Raw genomic sequence first — 16,024 nt, forward strand, 5'->3', positions numbered from 1 at the left:
GCTTCCAAGACTAACCTAGGATGAGTTGTGCTGCTACCGACATGGGTATCCATGGGTCCATCTTATGCAGAAAGAATGGCCGTAGTCAAGAAATCTAGCATCATAAATACTAGCCAGCCTTGGGGGGGAAAGGACCCTTCTCCTTCGTGAGTGAGACTGGAAGTCAGTGCAGCCACTGTGGAAATCAGCATGGAGGCTCCTCAAAATGCTGCAGCTAGAAAGCCCACTGCCCCCGGCTCTTTCCGTTCTGCGCACCTTCCCGCTCTCTATGTCCTGAGCTGTGTTCACCTGGCCCCACCAGGCCGCAGAAGAGTGAGGGCAGGGGCGATGGCTGGCAGGACCTGGCTGGGACAGGGCTGCAGGCATCCTCGCTGGTCACTGCACGCTGACCACTCTGGGCACCAGAGCTGCAGCTGCTTCTGAACCTGCCGTGGGACAGTGCCACCAGGAACCCGGGGTGCACTGAGAAGTGTGTCAGTGAAGCACACCCAGCGCACTCCTCGCTGGCGTCCTAGCTGGGCATCCCACATGCTCCCGGGCAGGGGCTGCTGCCTGTGACCTGCAAAGCTGATGGTAGTTGTGCCTCGCAGTCCCCTGGGAAAGAGCCGCATGCAGGTGCAACTCATGTCACACTCTCAACACGATAAAGTTGAAAACACCATCGTGTGTGGGGGACACCTGTGGAGGGAGGAGACCATTCCTGGGGATGACAGTCTCTGACAGGATACAGCTGCAGAGCAGAGGAGCCCGCGGTGCAGCCCTCTTGTCTCCCTGGCCAACAAGCTTCATGCAGAGCCTCAAGTATGCAGTCTTGCCCTGGGCCCCTGGATTTAGGGACTGACGGGGTGTAGGAAGAAGACAGGTGTGGACCAGCTCTTCCACCATGCTGGCACAGCCACCAAAAGACTGAGCAGCCCGCCGCACTGGGGAAACAAGGGTACCTAGCATCCAAAAGCAGCTGGGATGGAGCCTGGAGGGGCTTTGGTCTGAGCCATCTACCTGGCGATCCTGGCCTCCCCGTGTGTGTCCTAGCCTTGCAGCCTCAGCCTTCAGTCCTCCCAAGCAGCGGGTGAGGTGCGGGAGGCCAGGAGCTTGCTTGGTTGATGAGGCTGGTCCTGTTCTGTTCTGCTTTCCTCACAAGAGTTCAGCCAGAAGAGTGCTCCTTCCTGCTCGGAGAATAGGCTTCTTCCCATGTGGTCTACCCTGATGGGCTCGGCTGGGCTGGGGTGGGATGGATGAGATGGAATGAGGTAGGATGGGATGAATGGGATTGGATGAGTGGGATGGAATTAATGGGATAGGATGAGGTGGGATGAATGGGGTGGGAAGGGATGGACAGGACCAGAGAGCTCCCACCTGGGCAGTGAAGGGAAGCAGCACCCATGGTGTGTCACATCACTGGTCTGAAGATGACCCTAGCTCAGGCACTGTCCTGTGGCCACACAGTGCCCGTGTGATCTCTCTTCACAGAGGGAGGCGCCCACATCACACAGACCGCTGTGGCTTTGGGACCACGCAACATGCTTGTTGGAAATTCCTGTGTAGAAGTTACAGGGAGCTGAAGGGTATAAATTAGGCCTGGAAGTTTCTGGGCAGGATCCTGCGGGTCCCAGCAGGCAGGAGGAGCTCATGCAGCATCTCTCTGCCAGCATCTCTCTGTGGTCTCCAGCTCTAGAAGCTCTGCGGCCCCAGACCCTGCTGTCACGGTGCTGTGGGTGATCTGGGGCTCTGTCCTTAGCTCTGGAAAAGAGGTTCCCACTGTGCCAGCTGCACCAGGGAGCCTGAAACAGAGCCAGTGAGGGTGACAACTTGTTTTCCCCAGGTACGTGGGTACCCAGCAGATGACTAGTGAGCACGGGGCACAAGAGCGTGTTTACATTTTCTACATGGAAATCAACCAAGTGAAGGGCCTCGGGCTTGCACAGCTGACCTCAGAGTTTACCATCAGAAGAGAGAGCCACTTCCCCAGGGCATCGCCTGATTTAAGGTGGTCACGAGCTCTGGCTACTGGTTACACGCTTTGTCCAGTTGCTTTCTTTCACTCTGAAAATATGTCCTTGTTTGGAGAGGGGCCCTCTCCTTTATGAGCCTGTGTGAAGTGACAGGCAATTTGCACAGCCGTTCCGGTCACTTTTGGATTTCAGGCTGTCACTGTCACTGTCTATCGTAGTTTCAAGCTATGATTCCAGGTAAGACGGAGTCCACACACGGCACCTTCATGTTTCAGCTACAAAACCTGGGGAGTAACACGGAGAGCATCAATTTGAGGTTGTTCTAAAGGAATCAGAAGTAGGAAGACTGGAAAAGATAAAGGTTAGAAGTCTTGCAGTTGGATTTCCTCCCAGCTTCCCTGACTTAACTTCACCGTTTGAGCCCCTGAGTGGACCTCAGGAGAGCAGAATGAGGTGTGGAGCCTGCTCTCTCTCTCTCGGTGCTTTCTCTGCTCTGGCTACAGGGGTGCAAGAGTCCTGGGAACCTCGTGTCACAGTGGGGTGAACAGAGTCTCAGCCCTCTGGCCAGAGAAATGCAAAGAGGGGGCCGGAGCCTGATGCCCAGGGAGCATTGCAGAGTCAGGCAGAGAGGTGACCAGGACAGCAGGCCACCATGGCTGTGGTGCTGTGGGTCAACTCCCAGGCCCAGCACGGTTACGGAGTGCGACTGACCCTCGCTGGAATTCCAAGTGCACATTCTGTTAGGAGAAATGAACAGTCCTCACATTTTTGTGGGATTTTCAGGGTCAATAAAGGTAATACATGAGTTAACTGCAACACACAGCAGGGAGGCAGGGCTGGGTGGCAGGAACTGGTAGCTCCCAAGCTGTCACTCCCAGGGGGCGGTGTTTGCAGCTCTTCTCTGTCCTGCTGAATCCTTACCTGCAGTGTCACCGGGACCTGAGGGAAGAGTGTTGCTGTCCCTGACTACACCTGTGAACTCGTCCCTTCCTCCTCTTGGGCACATCATCAAGCGCCCCGTTTTCACAGTGTGTCCGTCTCTACTCCTCTTCCTTTGTGCCCGTATCTGGATGAGCTGAGGCAGACACTGACATGCATTCCAACCTTCTCTCGGTAACTGTTAGCACAATGTGTTTACAGCTAGCTTTTCAGTTGAAACCAAACTGTGTCATTATATTAGATGCTCCCAGTTTGGGAGCACTGCACCTCCCAAAAGCAGGACAAGGATCTTCCCTCGCACACACAGAGCGCACGCCAAGATGGGGTGTCCTTGACGGCTGAACACACACCAGCGAGAATGAGGAACCTGAGGTTATACAATACACTTCAGAATGAACCACAGAGAAGTCCCAGAGACATTAAGAAAGATCTTTAAATGAGGGAAGAGGAAAATTCTACGTGCCCAAATTTGCAGAAGAAGATCAAATAAAGCCATGCAGAGGGAGAAATCCAGGGTATTAAAGACTCGTACTAGAAGAATATCTCAAACTAATAATCTAAATTTCCACCATCGAAATTTGAAGGAAGAAAGTGAGACTACACTGTAATCTCAGCACTCTGGGAAGCTGAGGCAGGAGGATTGCAAACCTGAGCCCAGTCTGGGCAACTTAGTGTCTCAGCAAGAGCCTGTCTCAAAAGAAAAAATAAACAGTGATGGAGGATAGAGCTCAGTGCAGGGCCCTTAAGGTTACACAGCACGAAATCAAGGAGAGGAGAGGAGGGAAGAGGAGAAGAGGGAAGAAGAGGGGAGGGCAGAGGGGAGGGGAGAGGAGAAGGAGAGGGGAGGAGATGAGAGAGCAAAGAAGGAAAGAAAATGTAGAAGGAAGGAGGCCAGGCGTGCTGATGCACACCTGTAATCCCTGTACTCTGGGACACTGAGGCAGGAGGGTCACAAGAGTGAGCAGTTTAGGGACTTAAAATAAAAGTGAGTTTCTCCTGCACCGTGAGGCTGGCGGGTCGAGTGGGCAGGTGGAGTAAGACGGCACGTCTGTTCTAGCTGTCTGACTGCTCACTTCACCTGTCCCGCACATTTAGGGTGTGTGGTGGGCAGCACCTCACTGCGCAGCGTGGCAGGCACCAAGGGACTGGAGACACGTACGGAGCTTATAGTTTCTTTGAAATAAAATGCATGGATCGCTCACTGTCTGCGGGTCCCAAGCTTTTTCCTCACTCTCTCTTGTACCTTATGCCCCTTAATCAAGATCGCCTTTAAGGCAGAAAACAAGCTTGATTGTCCTCATCATCAATGCAGAGAAAATGGAGCACTCCTGGCATGGCTCAAAACATGCCCAAGATCAGTAACTGCAGCTCCCGCTTCTGCAAAACTTTTCTTCCTTCCCGGGACTCTCACAGTAGAGTCCTGAGTGCAGGACGTGGGTCCTGGAGTAGAGATCCATCCTGTTACACAGCTCCTGTTAGAGCCCACTCCCACTGCGTGCCCCCTGAACCAGAGCTGGGCTCCCTGAGTTCACTGCGCCCTTCACCGGGCCTATTCTGAGCCTTCAGGGGTTGGGGCAGGGGCAGCTCAGCTCCTCTGTCCTCAAAGCAAGGTCAAGGCGTTGGCATGTCTCCAGCTGGGGCTGCAGGCTTTCAATTTAGGGGGACTACATCCCAGAACTTGATCCAAGACCACTCAACTTAATTGCTAGCTGTGGGCTTGGAAAGCAAGTCATCTTTCTGGACGGCACTGACCAATTCCGTATCACCACTCTTTCTCCTTCCTCTTCCTAAAAAAAGAATGGAAATTTCAGCCTTCATAATTGCAAGAGCAAGTGACAGACGCTCCAGACCCAGTCCTGCAGAGCTGTGGCCTTAGGGAGGCACGTGAGGCCAAGTGAGCACAGGTTAGGGGCCATAGGGACGCGATGAGGCAGGCAGAGGTGATGCCCTATTCCATCACCTGTGAGTGCAGAATGTGGCCTCAGGTCTGCAATGGTTTCCTTTGGAGCTGCCCTAACTCACCTCCCACTGGTACAAAAGGGAGGAAACCTGAGCCCCAAGCTCTGCTTCCCAGCACGCACAGCAGCAGCCCTGGGGTATGGGGTCCCCCCACAGGAAGGGCTCCCCTGGGCAGGCACCCCAGCCTTTCCTCCCACACTGCACCGCTGGGCTCCATGTGTGACCCATTTCCCAGAGCGGAGGACCAGGACCTCGGGGGTGCTTGGCATCACCTGGGACGAGCGTGGCGTGGGCTACTACTGCCAGTGGGCAATCGGGGCAAAATCTCCAGGTTTTTGAAAAGCTTGCTGAGGACTCAAAATTCCAGAGAATTCCTTTAGATCTCTGCTTGGAAGTGAAAAAATATTTTTTTACCCTTTGCCTTTCAAATCTCTCTTCAGACGCTTAAGCACAGACTGGCAAATGCCGGGTGCCCTTCCTGCCCTGGTGCCTCTGGAAATGCACCTTTGCTGAGGTCTCAGCCGGCTGGTAATTCTCACTTGGATCTTGGTATGACACATGTAGATGCTCAGGATGAACTGGTTTCGGTTCCATTTTGCGGCCTCCTCATCTGTCACTCTGGCTCCCCTGGGGTCCCCATCCTCCTGGGTTTCAATGTGGGAACCCATGTTTAATCCTTACCTTCTCTTTCTGGAGAACCCGTCTCCTGCCTGCCATCCCCAAGGGACAGGAAAGCGAATTCTTCACCCTCATCTACTTCCGAGCTCTTCCTCTTTACAAAAACCAAAGGATTAGAGCCAGAAAGTTTTCTAAGCTTCTATTAAAATTATCTCAGTAAATATTTAAATAACTGCTATTAGTAGATTTCCACTATCATTTGTTGAAAAGGCTGACGTTTTGGAATCATCTTGATACATTTCTTATAATCATTAGCCCTAAATGTAAAGGCTCCTTTCTGGACTCTTACTTCCATTCCATTAATCTGTATCTGTTTTTATGCCATTAATATCTATCTGTTTTATACACCGCTTTGACTAATGTAGCTTTGTAGCAAGTTTTGAAATTGGGAAGTAGGGCTTTTCCAATATTGCACTCCCAATATTGCACTTCCAATATTGTCTGTCTGTCTGTCTCTCTCTCTCCCTCATGATACTACTGGGGATTGAACTCAGGGCCTTTGTGCTGGGCTACATTTACACCCTTTTTTTTTTTTTTTTTTTTTTTTTTTTTTTTTTTTTTTTTGTCTTTTTCCTTTTTATCGGTACCGGGGATCAAACTTACGACTGCCTGCTTGCAATCCACCCTTATTAAAATAAATTTTTAAAAATTTTCAACCGGGATTTTACTAAGCCATTAATATCTATATTGTCTGTCTGTCTGTCTCTCTCTCTCCCTCATGATACTACTGGGGATTGAACTCAGGGCCTCTGTGCTGGGCTACATTTCCACCCTTTTTAAATTAACTTTTTAAAAATTTTCAGCAGGGATCTTACTAAGCTATTCAGTTACCAAGCTGGGCTTGAACTGCTGTCTTCCTGGTGGGTTGACAGCTTCTCAGAGGAGCATCCCTTCCTGGTGAAGTGACCGGCTGCCCCCTCAGGGCCCAGGCACCTCCTTCCTCCTCCCAGCCCAATGGGATCTTGGGATCTGACTTGGGGTGCTCTGCAGACAGTGCGGTGTCTCGGGGCTATGGTGGTTGACGACTATCTGAATGTCTGGGACCTCTGTGAGCAGTTCCCCACACTTACCCTCCCCGCTTCTTGACCCTCCGGCTTTAGCATCTGTCTCATGACTTGGCTGCTCTGCTGCCAGGGCAGACTTCCATGTCACCCGTCGGCCAGGGCAGCCTTGGTCCTCCTGGATCCCAGCCTCTTTCCTCACCTGGGGACTGTGCTTCGCAAGACTCTCTATGACTCTTTTACTGACCTCCCCATCCAGCCTGCAGGTGGCTCTATGGATGTCACCATGCCCGGGAGTGGTCCCCTGTTCTAGAGAGGCCTTGGGCCACCACCTGATGAGTCTGTGGTCAGCGCCTCTGCAGGGTCATCCTCACAGCCAGCCTTCGAGACCACCACCCCCATGGGGGCAGTTTCAGCCCTCTGTCCATGCCTTCGAGTTCATCCCCTTTTGCTGCATTTCTGTCCTGAGGCTGGATGCGTGGCTCTGTCCCCACAGCTACAGACCCAACCCTCAGAAGCTTTTCTTCCTCCGCTCTGTCTCCTCAGGCCAGCTCTGCTCTGCAGAGCGTCTCTGGTGGGTTTCTGCACACTGAGCCCAGCTGGGCACGCACACCCCTCCCTGCGCCGACTCCCTGGCCACACTTCAGGCAAAGATCACACCTGGAGTGTCACGTGCATTGTTCTGAGGGCAGCAAACCCCAGGCACAGGTCACTTTGGTCAGCACAGAGACCTCCATCGCTTGTGTCTTCTTCACGGCCCTGGACCGTGCTCTCCTGTCCTGTGTCACTGGGACCAGATGTACACAGCCCACTTTCCAGAAGACCCGGCACAGTGGAGGTGCTCGTCCTGCCCAGGACCCACACAGCTTGCTTAGTACCTTCTCCTGCAAACTCACCTAAAAGACACTCGGCTTGGGGAAGGGAGGAGGCTGCTGAAGGCAGAGCCCAGGTTTCCTGGGTAGAGCCCATGGCCACAGCGAGAGGGGCAAGAGGGAACCCAGCTCTTTGGAATAGGGCCTTGCTTACAGCTGCACAGGGCCGCCTTGCAGTCAGGCGGGGCTTCAGGGACTCATGAGACTCCTTTCGCCCGCTGCTGGTGCCCCACATAGCATGCAGCTCAGGGCTGTGGCTCTGGTCTGAGTGACACTGTCCAGCCGTGGGCATCTGTGGAGCTGCCCCTCCAGAAAGGCATCTCCCTGGCCTCCACAACCCTCTCCTCCGGTGGCTTTGCCCCACATCCTGTGCCCCTGCTGGGAGCACCCTGGAGCAGAGCCTCAGACAGAAGCCACGCCAGGTGGGGAGGAGGCAGCAGCTCAGTCTTATCACAGAGGCTGGAAACCAGGGTGTCATCCCCAGCTGGTTCTAAGGTGAGCCTGTGGTTCCAGAGCCACAGAGCTTTGTAGTCTTAGGGCAGGAAGGGGATCCTCGGTGTGAATGGCATCTTTGTTCCCTTCAGAGGAGGAGAATTAGGTGCCACCAGAGATGATAGGGAAGCAGGGGACTCACACTGCTTCCTGGGCGGAGTCCAGCCACTGGGCATCATGGGAATCCTCTCTCTCTCTCCCTCTCCCTCTCCTGGTTTCTTTTTATCTTTCTTTTTCTCTTCCTGTCTTTCTCTCTTTCTCTCCTATTTTTTCTTACAAGAAAAGTACAACAAAATACAAAAAGAAGCAAACCACCTCTTTTAAAAGAACTTGCTACTTTGGGACTATTCATGTATTCTTTTCTGAGAAAAAGAAACCAAGTAGACTTCACAGTGTTCTTAGAACCTGCCTGATAGTCGCATTTTAGTGGCTGGACTTACTCCATTTTGGACTCAGAGGATGAAGGAAAGAGAAAGAAAAATACCGTATGTCACCTGTGTCTTGCTGTGTCTCGGGTCTTGCTGTGAATTTACACTTAGGCATTTGGACCTCGTCCTCCTGCATTTTCCAGAGAGTTCTGCAGAGGGTTTGGGGATTTCTCCGGGCTCCCTCCCAGGTACAGGGGCACAAGCACAGATCGCTGGCAGATCGCTGCAGAGGAGGTGCTGAGGTAGCGTGTGAGTTGTGAATGCTGATTCTCCTTTCCCACGGAGGCCTGCTCACCGCAGCTGTGCGCCTTTGCTTTAAGAACAAGGAACGCAGTTGAAATGAGCACAACCTGACCGCTGTTGGGTGCCCGCTCTGTGCCTTGTACCTGCCTTGCTCTCCCTCATGTGGGCACACCGCCCTCGCTGGCGAAGCACCTTAGACAGGTCAGTAGCAGGCCTCAAGTTCCCTGGCCAGATGTAGAAGATCCAGAAGTCAGTTTACTGCATTTACTTCAAATTCCTTCCATAAAAACTCCATGATAGTGCGCCTACAAATTTTTGTGCCACTTCAAGAAAATTCTTCAAAATGGAAAGCATGCGTGTTCCGTGGGGCTTTCATCATGGTCTTCACGTATTCTGCGCAGCCTTTGGGGAGCTGGATTGCCCCCCTCCTGCAGATGCCTGCTCCCGGGGTCTGGTCATGGACCGCTCCAGCGTGTAAGGGCCGCGTTGCTTCCATTCCCCATCCTGCCCTTGCACCCAAACTGTACCTTCCTTTCCTAGGACAGTCCAGGTTCACGCACCAACCATGTCGTATCACAGGACACCACTAGGTGGCAGCAGCGGCCCCTCTGGTGAGCCCAGCAAGAGCTTCAGCACAGAAGTCCAATCAGAGCAAATAATTAACTGTGGCTGGAGCTACCTGCTGCCTTGGCCACTCAAAATAAGGCAGTGAGCAGGGGGAGGAGCGAGGACAGGTAGGGCAGGTGGCTCCTTCCCAGGCTTGACAGTGTGGGCAGGATCCCCTCCTTGCAGAATGCTCTCCTTGTTGTATTTTAATAAAATGTCTTTATTTTTAATTGAAGCATTCATCATGTTTTTTTATCACAGCTTACAGGTACCTTCTGACACTCCCCAACTCCTGGTTGTCTGTTCACTGTGCAAAGAGAACAGAGCCTGTGCCAGGGAAGAAAGGAGAGAGGCTGCAGGCCAGCCAGGCTCTAGGCTGCCTCAGCCTCCCCTCAGCGCCCTGGGGGTTGGGCTGCTGGGCTGTGCTCAAACTGTGGGGCTGCCCCCTCCTCCTCCTCCTCCTCCTCCTCCTCCTCCTCCTCCTCCTCCTCCTCCTCCTCCTCCTCCTCCTCCTCCTCCTCCTCCTCCTCCTGCTTCTCCTCCTCCTTCTCCTCCTCCTTCTCCTCCTACTTCTCCTTCTCCTCCTCCTCCTTCTACTCCTCTTCCCTCTCCTCCTCCTTCTCCTCCCCCTCGTCCTCCTCCCCCTCGTCCTCCTCCTCTCCCTCCTCCTCCTTCTCCTACCCCTTCTCCTCTTCCTCCTCCCTCTCCTCCTCCTCCCTCTCCTCCAGGATGGCTCATAGGGAGACAGGGCTCTGGCTGCACCTAACAGCCATGAGTGGAGGCGAAAGCAGCCCTGGCTCTGGGGTAGAGGAGACTTCTGTAGCCAAGCTCACTGCCAGCACCGAGGGCTCCTCCCAGCCCACTGCACTCTGGCTGAGGCAGCGGAAATGGTCTCTTGTGTGACTTCCCACATTGACACATGGCCTGTGTGACCTTGTGTGATGGAGCCTGAGGCCTCACACAGATGGCAAACAGTAAAAGGATTTTGACAAGTCTTACCTACCTCCCTCTTAACTTTTCCCCCATTCACATGGGGGAATTATCACCTCTCATAACTTCACTCCTCCTAACCCCACACTTACTTTTCAGAATTCTACCTCACCGTGGCAATGATTCTACCTCGACATGGTCCTGATAAAATGACATATCTAAATCAAAGGCACCTTTTCTTCTACCTCACCTGGGTCCTTATGTATGATAGTGGCCCACCTCCTCATAACACCTTGTCTCTTTGTTTTTCCAGTCTAACGTGAGGGCATTCACCAGTGATAAAGTTGTCCTGGCTGAAACACCTGGCACCAGCTTCTACATGGGCATCAACCATCATCCTGTCGACCCTCCTAACCTCAATACTGCGCCTCCTTTCAGCAGAAAGTAGTAAAAAAAGAAAAAAAGAAAAGAAAAACCACGCTCTTTTTCCTAATAATAAAAAGACAGGAATGAAAGGATGTTGCTCTAAATGGGGCACTGCAGCAGTGTGAGGTTGGGAGGTGAAACTAAGGGGCTCTATCTTGAGGTTTTACTTGTGGCGGGAAATGAATTCCAGTGAGCTACTTGTGCATCAGTAATGCCCCTTAGGCACCACCCCAGACCAAAGCTATATGTATGCCCCCACAACATGTGCCCAGCAGAGAGAAAAGCCAGACCTCAGTGGTCGGGGGATTCTCCTTCCTCATTCTTAAAATCAAGGCCACTTTTATTTTATATTTCTATCTTTTTAGCCACCCCAAAAATTCTATCAAATGGGACAGAATCTGCACACATTTGTCACAGAGACACCACCACCACAGTCCATAGAACCCCTCAGATCAGAACAGTGCTGCCACAATCCTTCATTTAAATCTGCCACTGCTCCCAGAACCAATCAGAAGGTGCTCTTTCAATCCCTCATTTGTATGAGGGCACAATCAATCAGCAGACACTGCTCCTGTTGCCCCATTTACATGCAGCAGGAACCCCAGTGAGTTCTCCAGTAGGACCCTTTATATCAGACTGAGGCTGACAGAACAGTGTTTGCCTCACACTGCTCCCAGTAACAATAGTACTGGCACCAGGAATCCCTGTCCCTTACCCTCAGGGCCACTGTGAGCCTTTCTACTGGCCTGCTCTCACTCTGCAAGCATTTCTTTTCCACCTTCCACAAACGTGCACTTTTGCTGACTTTCTGCGTGCCTTTTCCAACTCTGTTTAGGACACCAACTACCTGGGAAGAGGCCCCATGGCACCCTCCACCCAGTACCATTAGCACCTCACGATGCCACCACTACCAATCCGCACTGGGAAAACATTCAGAAAGCTTCTCTCCCCACTGCCCAGCTGGCTCTCAGGTCCTGCCCCCAGGAGTCCTGAGCTCCTGCTCTGGGAGATGCCTAGCATCAAGTCCCAAGAGCCTCTGGGAGAGCCATCTGCACAGTGGATTGACGCATAACCTCGCTTTGCGTGTGTTTCTGTGTACACACCCGATTTCCTATATATCATGTGCTCCTTAGCAGTGAACCTGTGGCCTGCAGCACCAATACATTCAAGCGAGGCTGCTTTCATGCATATGTTTTCTCTGTGTGGCACATCACAGCCCTCACACTTTGCAATGCCACAGGACAATTGAGCACTACATCTGGGGCCACTATAAACAGTGAACCCGTGCATGAAAAGTGTGCACAAAGGCTCGGACTTCCCTGGCTCAGCAAAGGCTCTTGTTCATGGAGAAGACATGAGGGAAATGCAGTCTATCACCTCTCGCCTCAGCTGCGGTCAACTCCCATGTCTGTAACACTGGGCAAGTCCACACAGAACCCCAAAAGCCCTATGTGTTGTTTGGGGTGAGAAAGGTGCAAACTTTTAATATGGAACCCACAAATGAAGAGGCTCCATGGAGTGCCAGAAAGCTCCAGTGCTGCCTGGATGAAGGGGCAGGGATGGAAAAAACAGAAAACGAGCCCTGGCGAATGCTGCCAGCCAGAGACCATGCCCTGGGCTCTCCACCTATGGGTTGCTCCACAGGCCAATGGTGTCCATCCAGGCAAATGGAGTTCGCTGCTTACCTTCTCCTGGACAGGAATCCCTGCCCCTCTGTCCCTAGCTTCTGTTCCCAAGGAAGCATCTTTGAAGTCTTCTTATTGACCATGCAGAACACACACTATTGCCAGGAAACTGCCAGACAAGTGACACCTGAGAGCCCAAGTTCTCTGGGGACCCCGCTGACCTGCACAAGCAGCTGTGACCAGACTCCCGAGTCCTGGGTCAGTAGACCTTTGGGATCCACCATGGCAGCGGCTTCCCCTCCAGGCTCCAGCCTATGTCCCCAGCTCCGAGACAAGGCCACAAGTGGATCTGCCCATGTGCTAAGCGCTGTAGCCGGCTCCTTGCACAGGGGCTGGAAAGCAAAGAGTGGGGCTCCGTAGCCTACGAGCTTGGAGACAGACACCCCTCTTCATCCTGTTTCTCCCCTAGGAACTGGTGCAAAAGCCAGGGATGCAAAAGGGCCAGGATGTTGGGGAAGTGGTGGGGGGAGGCTGCCCTGGGGGAGATGCCCACACGGGGCCCCTCTTTACAACAGAAAGGACAGGGGAGGACGCTGGACCCTTCCCAGGTGTTCAAAGCCAGCCTAGCGGGGCCCTGAGCCTCAGAGCCCCCATTTAACAGACAAAGCTCTGGCCACACTCCTGGTTTAGAACCAGGAGTCCCCGGTCAGCTTAAGCCATCCCTGTCCCTGACAGAGAGTATGGGGCTATTTTTCGGTGGAGCTAGCCTGCCACTAATGCAGACCTTTTGATATATTGAGTTTCTGAACACAGAACATGTTTACATTTTAATCCAATTCTTAGAGTTTCTAGGTGTGAACCGAAAGAATTACTAATCGGCTTCAGCTGTCTCTTCCACTCCTCTCTTGGAGACAGGGGCAGGATATGCCTTTTCTCCCAGAGCGGTATATGCCTTTCGTAAGCTTCCCAAGGAGCTTTTGCACCTCCATCCTACACTTCCTCTGCTGTCCTCTGGTTGTTTGAGTGGTCTGCAGCAGGCCAGTTGTGGTTTTCTTTTGCCATGTGACTTCTAATTGCCATGTGTGCTATGTTCAGAGTTAGTAAACAAACTGTGACTGCCCAGAGCAAAGCTTACAAATCAACTCATATTTATAGGGTCAAAATAAACAGCCCACAAGGACTGCAGGGGTCCCACGTCTGGGGCACAAGAGGGCTCAGCTGAGCCGTGGGGGGTTGTGTTAACCTAACTGAGGTTACTCATTGCATCACTGCTGATAAGGACTTCCTTTAGGGACCCAACATGTGGGCTGAACCAATGGAGGTGGTTGATTTTTATCTCAGAACAGATAAAGAGGATGAATGACCTTATCACACAGCCCCCCAGCTGTCTTTTGGGGGTTAAAAAGGAAAATGAGAAACCTGAAGAAAATTCTCCAAGATTGGGACTCTTCCTAAGAATGCTGTAGATGTGGGCGCTGAAGAAGTGCTAGTGTTCAGTAAACAAAATAAAATTCCCGAGCAACTGTTGGTGCAGTAGTCAGAAGAGGTGCAGGGTCAGAACTTCCATTTGTTTCTTGAAAGAGGACCCGGGAGCAGGACGAGAAGGGGATTCATGGAGGAGGACACTGGTGACCCTAAAGGACAGGGCTGGGCTTTGTAAAAGGGCAAGGGAGAGACACTGGACATAAATGCTCCTAAAGATCGGGGAGCAGTAGCGGCTCCCAAGACAATGAAGAGAGAAATGGAAGACCCAAGCATGGCGGGGGTGACGGCTACGGGAATCCCAGAGCCAGGAAGGGAAGGGAGGCACTGTCCTCACCTCAACTGGGTCCACACTCAGCGCAGGTGGGCAGGCTCCACGTAAGCTGTGTCAGGTGGGTAACAAGGGTGAGTGCAGGGGTCAGGGCAGAATCCTTAATTGTCCTTGGTTGGGTCGCATAGTTGCAAAAAACTGCATAAAAAGCTTCCTTAACCCATGCTCAGTGCAATGTGGTGCAGTGGGGAAAGGTCAAGGGATGGTCGCAGGGTATAGATGGGGATCCCTCAGGGCAAGGGCCCCCCAGCCCCAGCATGGCACACAGACCACCCCTTGTACCATAAAATGCCAGCAAGGGTGCCAGGTCTTAGCATGCTGTGTATTTGCATGAAAAACAAAAATGTCTTTCCAGAAATCCCCTGGGCTCCACCGTTGGCTCCTGGAGAAGAAGTCACATAAAGGAGCGCTATTTTATGTGAGATAAAGATATACAGTGGTTTCTTTTTAATACAAGGAGGCTTTTCTATTTCTAGTGAGGAAAGAAGCTTCAAAAGTTGCCCTCATCTATAGTGGTTTCATCTCTGGCGCTGAATGAAACCCTCTTGCTGATGAAATGTTTTCTTGCAAAGCTGGGGATGCTCTTAACCTGAAAGTGCTCTATGACACTGAGACACGGGTATCAGCCAGCCAGGTGGAGTGTAGCCATATTTCTGATTGTTCTAGGAATGCTAAGGTAGCTGTTTTATCTTTTCTAGATTAAAGCTTTTGTTTTTCTTTTTTGAGGGGCTTTGTTCGCTTTTCCGGTCCAAGTGATCTTTGATTGTTCTTTGATCTACCCACACTCTGTGCAAATTCAGTGATGCCACAATTGTCCCCTTGATCTCCCTCTAGAGTCACTACAAAGGGGAGAATCTCCTGTAGAAGGAAACAGGAAGTGTCTTAAGCATCTTGCAGCTTTAGGAAGGTTCCAGGATGTAGTAGACCAGAAATTTCATGGAGAAAAAAATTGTTCCCAGGGCTTCCAGGTTAAATAGACATATGATGGGGCCCTAGACTGGCCCTGAAGAAGACCTTCAGGTGGTACCAGTGTCCCAGGAGCATAGTGGTCTGCTGGAAAACAGTGACCACTTGGTTTAAAAGGATGACTCAACTGGGCACTGTGACCAGTGGGGACATCCTATCAAGACCTCCTCCACTAGTACTGGTGTAGAGATAGAGAGCAATTGTAAAGCCAGCTGAAAAATTTCCTTGGGTCCATAATAATTAAAAATGTTGGATCTGTGTGCTAACAATGGCAGCCAGGACTAGCAAACGCTTTATCACTGACTGTCATGATCAGGGTTTGCAAGGGGAACAATTACGTACTGGACCCATGACACACAGAATTACCTTACAATAGTCACCCAGAGTCAAAGATAAAAGGCGCAGGAAATATGTCCATACACTGAGGACCCCCCAAAACACAGCTGAGGGCCCAGATCCCACGGCAATGTCCTGCAATGAGTTTAGCTGAAGACCAAGAGTCCACAGCAATGTCTCCTGCAAGTCTGTTTCATTCATCTGAGCTGGGAAGGCCCAAAGGTCAGCGGGGGAAGCTAGAAAGACTGTGCCAGTAGGGGAGGTATCTATGCTGGAGTCAAGAAACACACTCAAAATAAGGACCAGAGCTTCCTCCCAAAAGCACCACAGCCATCCTCAGTGATAATGAGGTCCTGAGCCACACTGATGCTGAGAACAGCTGAATTCATATCCGGAAAGAAGGAGAACTATGGCAACAGAAGAACCAGCAACACCACCTCTTCCTATCCAAAGCCCCCTTTTAGGCAACCATCCTCAGGGGGGCCCTCCACACCCAGCACCACGCCGACTCAGTTCAGCCGGTTGTTACAGATGACTGCCAGCTATCAGTGCACCACACTGACCTACGCTTACAGCCCCCCAAATTCTTTAATGGAAATGCATGTTATTATGTAAGGACTTCATTTTTATTTCAAGGCAACAATCCACATTAATTTTTCAAGGCTGTCATGGACCATCCTTAGAGGAGGACATCCTCCTACCGCCAGATGCACTTCCAGTCCCACGGCAGCACCAGACTGCCACTCGGTCACGTGACT

Source organism: Cavia porcellus, unplaced genomic scaffold (assembly GCF_034190915.1).
Source record: "Cavia porcellus strain 051 isolate PalLab524CR breed Dunkin Hartley unplaced genomic scaffold, mCavPor4.1 scaffold_18, whole genome shotgun sequence".
Taxonomy (NCBI): Eukaryota; Metazoa; Chordata; class Mammalia; order Rodentia; family Caviidae; genus Cavia; species Cavia porcellus.